Raw genomic sequence first — 7,074 nt, forward strand, 5'->3', positions numbered from 1 at the left:
GATTCAATGATTCTGTGACTACAAAGTTGCACTGGAGGACCTGAAGATTTTTAGAGAGATGTTCTGTCAGGTAAAAAGAAGTGTTTTTTTTTTAAAATTTGCGGTTTTCCCACATTCATGGGGTCCTTCACCCCTAACCCCAAAGAATGTGGAGGGACTATTATATAGTGTAAAAATGATGAACTCATGAAAATTCCACAGGTAGGAATATTTTCCACCTGTGTAAGGCCTGTCTTTATCTGGCACTTGGAGAAATCTGCTCAATAATCATAGTTTTCTGTCACATTTGTGCTTTACAGTCAGCTCTCTGTATTCACACATTTTGCATCCACAGATTCAACCATCCATGGCTTGAAAATAAATATTTTTTAAAAATCCAATGATCTTGCCATTTTATATAAGGGTCAGTTATAAATAGATATTTTTAATGGCGCTTGGAACATCCACAGATTTTTGTTATCCACAGGAGTGTTGGTCCTGGAACCAACCACCAGTGGCCCATTGCATGTTCTTTCTGCTTTGAGGCAAATAATGTAAGCTACTAAGATCACTTATGCTCTATTCAGTTTTCACTTTATTTTGTATGGAGGTGACATTTGTGTCTAAATAGAAAGAACATGTTCTTTTTAGAAAATAATTAGAAGCTGAATTGTTGAACTGATTTTTTTCCTTTGGATGCAGAAACTAATGAAGACCATGTTCTCTCTGTTCATAGCATTGTTCATCGTAACTGTAGAAATAAGGTTAAAAGATGGTTAGTATTTTAGTATTTTTTGTGTCGATAGAACTGAGCCATTCGTAGGACTCACCTTTGGTTAAAAGTTGAACTTGTAACAGCAGATGTAAGAATGTGAGTTTCCTCTTTTTTCTTGCAACTCACCCACTACCCTTTTTCAAGGCTTCAAATTATTGTCAAACAGCATTATCTTGGTATATGTGAAAGAGGAATGCAGTGCTTCTCACTTTCATGTTGATGATTATGTTGGAGCCTTTACACACATCACATGGGACTTTGCCCTGTTTTCAGATAGTGTTATGTACCGCTCCACCTTACAACTTGATTTCTGCTATTAAGATGTGATGGTGTGAAATTGCTCTTGAATGTGCTGTTAAATGAACATCTGTCTTCTCATAACACTAAACAACTGGCCTTGCAGTCTTTATCTTTGTACAGTATTGATATTGTACATTTGATCAAATTAAAAGACCTTACCCTTTCTGTGTCATTTCCTAGGATTGTACTGGAGCTAATGTGATCCAGGACAAGTACAGACATCCTTGGATCTAAATGGTAGTTGGACATTTCTGTTATCCCTCCAGCTAAAAAATAATTTGTTTTTTTTTATAAATGTCATCTTTGGAAATGACAGGCAGATTTTTGCAAGCAGATCTTGATTTGAACTTGTTATCAATACTTCAAGTGGGGATTGACCTGATAAAGAGGGATGATGGCCCATTATGTATTGAAAGCAAGTGCCTAAAATGTTTTCACTAGACATGTGTGCCATACCCTTTTGAAAAGGAAACAAAACAGAAACCTTTGGCAAGGTCTGGCATCTTGGTTTGATGAATAAAAGAAACAGCAGGCTTTGCTAACTAACACTTCTTTCCTAACCCAAGCCTCCATGGAAGCTGGAGGCCTGGACAAAGAGGTGGGGTCTTTTCTACACTTTTGTGGAGGCTTAGGTTAGGAAAGAAAGGTCAGTTAGCAAGGCCTGCTGTTTCTTTTATTCATCAGGCCAACATGTAAGTGAGACCTTCCATAAGTTTCTGTTTGCTTCTTTGCTTCAAAAGGGTAAGGCACACATGTCTGGTGGAAACATTTTAGACACCTGCTTTCAGAACATAATGACCCATTGTGCCTCTTTACCAGTCAACAGCATGTTGGCCATGTTGACTCTGGGCTTTAGGGGTTCTCCTCAACTCTGACTTGCTGTTGGAGAAAGAGCTTTCTGGGAGGCTCTTTTTCCTCACATGTGCCCTTGGTATGTAAGCTCTGTGTCTTCCTGGGCATCCCTAATCTTAATATATCAGATGTGGTCAACTGCATGAAAGAGTTTCAATTTTTATCCTCATGTTTTTATCCTCATGCCTGTTGACTCAGAAGGGACCAGAAGTCCAATTCAATTTTGGCAGATTTTCAGTTTTTCCCCTGTTGGGGTTTGGGAAATAGGGATCAGTTCAAACTGCTGTGTTTTTGTGGCATCTTGGGTGATTTTGCGGCAATTTTTTGCCTCTCTAAATTCATATTTATGCAATCTGGTGTTCTTGTAGGACATAGAAAAGCAGCTGAGGGTTGCACATAGGGCACAAGCCACACTTCAGCCACCCCTGTACTATATCGATCCATACTTCTAAAACTTCAGAGCTTGTGTGTAAGTGTGGGGCTGGTCTTGAAGGCAATTCAGAGTTAGTGCTGGGTGCCTCCTGTAGGAAGAAGAAGTTTGCATATTCTGATCAGTTACACTAGTTGCCAGTTTGCTTTGAGCAAAGTCAGGAAGCCAATTTTGGCTGCTAAAACTGTCTTAAAAGAACAATTTTCCCTGTATGAAAACCAGTTGAGTTTTTGTTGGTAGATGCTTATTTGCTGTCTTGGCTTTGTGATAGGACAGAACAGTGACAGAAGTGGGACCTTTACCATTCTGACTCCCAACTTCTGCAACTTCCTTCCAGGATATGTTTTACAGCCATGTTACTCAATGTGGTGATGATCCATGGACTGATACGGATCCATAAAACATAGGCTGCTGGTCCCTGATGAGTTTCCAGGAAGAAAAAGGCATTATGATTTGGAATAACCTTCCGGAAGAGCTTCGACTCATTCCCACCTGGGACGCCTTCAAAAAGGCACTGAAAACATACCTCTTCCGGCAAGCATACCCTCCTGATCTTTTATAGATTCAACAAGTTCGCTACCTCCCGATCAGGAGTCTACCTCAGGCTCTGATAAATTTTTATATTGTACCAATTGTTTTTAGATGAGATATGTTTATATTGTGATTTTAAATAACTGTTATTAGTATCATTGTATTTGTATAATTCTGTTGTAATCCCGCCTCGATCCATCGGGAGAGGCGGGACAATACAAATAAAAATTATTATTGTTGTTGTTGTTGTTGTTGTAGCCAATGGGCACAAATTTGGTATTGGTCGCTGGCATATTGGGTGAAAAAATGCTGGTCTCCTTCATCAGATAGCTTGGGATGCACTGTTTTACACTTTGCTTCAAACCCTAAAAAAGCCTGAATCTTCACTGCAGATTAATTCATTTTGATACCTCTTTATCTGCCATGGCTCAGTGCTGTGGAATTCTGGGATCTGTAGTATTGTAAGACATTTAGCTGCTTCTGCCAGGGAGCTCTGGTGCAACAACAGACTACAAATCCCATAAGATGGAGCCATGATGGTTGAAGTGCTGTCAAACTGCATTAATACTGTGGTGTGGCTGCAGCCAAAGGCATAGGTTTCTTGACCAATTTCTTTTTCAGTGGGCATGTATGTAGCATGTTTAGTGTCCTTAATTTGTAACTCATTTGTGTTTAATGATTATGTCTGATGATAAAACTGCTTCTTATTGTTCTGATGAAGTGTTTTATTAGATAATTACCTGATCAAAATAACTAGAGCCAGAATACCTGCGGCTCCAGTATTGAAACGGTGACTGCTTCAGGGCTCAGGTCTGGCTTGTCTGGCAGGCTTTTGGGTTGTAATAGTCCTTTCAGGATTATGCTGTCTGGATGGATGTATTTTCCCTGCACAGCTACTGTGCTCTTGTAGTCTTTTGTCTCATAGTGGGCTTTAGGTTTGTATCCAGAGCTGCTTGCACAAGATTTAAGGTTGCATTGTTATCGGCTTGTCGTGTCAACTCGATTTACGCAAACCTACATCTCACTTCCTGAACAGCTAAGTCGAATTGCAGAATGCTGGCGAGGCGCCCCTCCTTTTGCTAACATATCTGTGGCTTTTAAAATCCGGATGAGGAGCCTGAGTGGGAAGCAGTCTGAATTGGGACTGGTAGCATTTTGAGCTAAATTAATGTCTGTCTCACATTGACTGTAAATTGCTATATTTAAGGGGGAGAAACCTCTAAAATGTGGAGAGGCAATGACTGGGTGTTATCACCGTATGAAGTCATAATAAACAAAAAAAAAATCGAAATTATGAACAAGCTTTCAAAGTTGTTGATCTGATAAACTGGAGATATGCTATATTTAAGGAAAAAGTAGAACCATCTTATCCATGATTTCAAACTGCTTGAAAGCTGAAGCTTTGCTGTGCAAATGGATTCCATAAAATTGCAAGCCTTTACCTGTCTGGATAGCAATAAAGGTTGAGTATCCCTTATTCGCAATTCCAAAATACTCCAAAATCCAAAATTGTCAACCTAGATGGCTGGGTTTTGCTTTTTGATGGTTCAGTGTACACAAATTTTGTTTCATGTACAGGATTATTAAAAATAGTATGCATAAAAATATCTTTAGGCCATAGTATAAGTTGTATTCAAAACATAAAATGAATTTTAGACATCTCCAAGCTATCTATCTCATTATGTATATGCAAATATTCTGAAATCCAGAATCCCCAAACACTTCTGGTCCCAAGTATTTCAGTAAGGTAAACTCAACCTGTAATTTATTTTGAGGGGGAAAAAACAGTCATTGAAAATTATTTTTTTAAAAACGTTTTCCTTGGAAAATCTGTCTTAAGCCTCAGGTTTCAAGGGAAACATGAATTTAATACAGATATATTTTCTATATACTTATTGTATCTAATAATGCCATCTTCCATTGCTATATGATTATCTTAGTCAGTTGTTTTTACCCTTCATTTTTATTGGCAGTATGTACGACAGGAGCACCATTTTAAAGGGAAAATTAGAATTAAATGATAAGATATTGTCATTGATCAGAAAGGAGACTGCAGTCAAGAAATAAGACTAGGAATGGGAAGCACAGCAATGAAAGAACTAGAAAAGATCCTAAAGAATAAAGATATACAGCTGATCACCAAAATTAGAATCATCCAATCTATTATATTCCTCATCACCATGTATTGATGTGAGAGCTGGACAGTGAAGAAAGTGGATAAAAAAAGAAACAACTCCTTTCAGATGTGGTGCTGGAGAAGACTTCTGAAAATACTGTAGACAGCCAAAAAGACAAACAAATGGGTCCTTGAACAGACCAGCCTGAATTTTTCCTGGAGGACAAGATGACTAAATTGAGGATGTCATACTTTGGCCACATCAAGAGAAAGCATGACTTACTAGAAAAGGCAGTGATGCTAGGGAAGGTAGAAAACAGCAGAAAGAGGGTGAGACCACATACTAGATGGATAGACTCAGTCAGGGAGGCCACTAGCCTGAATCTACAAGACATAAACAGAGCAGTGAAGGATAGGTGGGCTTGGAAATGTCTCATCCATAAGTTCACCATGAGTCAAAGTCAACACAAGGGCAGCTAACAAGAACAACAACACTACTAGTGTGGAATACACAAATTGGAGATGAATAGCAAGGATGTAGTGCCTGTCTCAAAATACAAATTCCATTCCATTTCTGAGGGTTTATGTGTGAATGGGAATAAATTCTTGGTTCCCTGAAGTTGAACATACAGAAATACAAAGGTAGCATCTGTGAAAGTATAAACAGGAGGGTTGCTGTTTCCTATGTAGTACATCTTTCCTAAGCCCAGTCCGTGTTCCTCCCCATAGAAATGTCTCATTTCTGTAATCGCTGTGCTGGAATACTGCTAAACTTACAGCAACTGTGGTTAGTCTTGCTGAACAAGCATTTACTTTGGCCAGGCAGGAAAGGAAGAAAAAAAAGGAAGCGTTTCAGCCAGCAACATAAGAGCCCTGTTGGATCAGGCCATCAGTCCTAGTTCACATAGAAGTTGTTTTCTTTTCCTTTTTCCTGTCCCTCAGGTTCTCTCAGCTCTTAGGAATTTGGGCATATATTGATAAGTTGTTCACACTTTGCAACCAAAGGGTACAATAACATGAGCAGTGTGCAATCTACTATGCATATGACTGTCGTTCCCGTGGTTTGCAGATCTAGTTGGTAATTTTGGCTTGCTTCCTTTCCTGTGCCAGTCAGATCTTTGCCAAAACATTTGAAACCATGTGAACATCAAACATTGTAGCTGCCATAAATTGTGGGCATTAGGCAGCCAGCCAGTATAATTTGAGCATAGACCGCAATACAGAATTTCATCTTTTTAAGAAGCTATGATATTTCACTTCCCAGGCCTGGAAAAATCCCAGGCATTTTAATAGATGAAGCTGGGGCCCAATAATGTTGCCTTTCTTCTCTTTCTGCAAGGAACTGAGTGAGGGAGAACAAAATCTACACCAACCTGTGAAACTGGTGCTCAAGAGTCTTCCATAATAACAGTCTACATGTTTGTGTTTCTGCTACTCTTCTTCCTTTCAATGATGTTTGCTGTGAGGAGCAGGAAGGATAAATCTTTCTATTTTTGTTTTCTCAAAATGCTAATTTTTCTGATTTCTGCAAAGTTTGTGACTTTTGAAAATGGCAGCACAAAAACTTGTCCATTTTTTGTATATTTCTTTGCTTTTGATATACATTTCTTTATGGTATAAGCATATTTCTTCTTCGTGGTCTCTGCGAATCATACAAATGGGTTTCACTGCGCCTGCGCAGTGCTGCTCGGAACCTACCGGAATCACTGGGCAAAGTTTACTTTGCAACATATAGAAACTTTTTGGCGGTAACTCCGCCCACCCGTTATAAGGCCCCTGCCTTCCCGCTCTTTTCCCCAGTTCCTTTTTTCCGCCGCGCTAGCTGCTTCAGGGAACTTCGCTCGCTTTAGCTTGCATTTGGAATCACTTCTCATCTTGATCTCGGACTGTTTTTGACCACTCTTTGTCTCCCGCCCCTGGTAACTTCGGACTCTCGGACTGTTGACCTCGCTTTGGATTCTCCTCTGGCTCTGACGACTTCGGAAATGCCTGCACCTTTCAAAAAGTGCGACATTTGTGGGGGCAAGGTGCCCGTCCAGGACCCGCATTCCTCCTGCCTGCTGTGCCTCGGCCAGAACCATGATACCAAGG

This window comes from Sceloporus undulatus, chromosome 1 (genome assembly GCF_019175285.1).
Source record: "Sceloporus undulatus isolate JIND9_A2432 ecotype Alabama chromosome 1, SceUnd_v1.1, whole genome shotgun sequence".
Taxonomy (NCBI): domain Eukaryota; kingdom Metazoa; phylum Chordata; class Lepidosauria; order Squamata; family Phrynosomatidae; genus Sceloporus; species Sceloporus undulatus.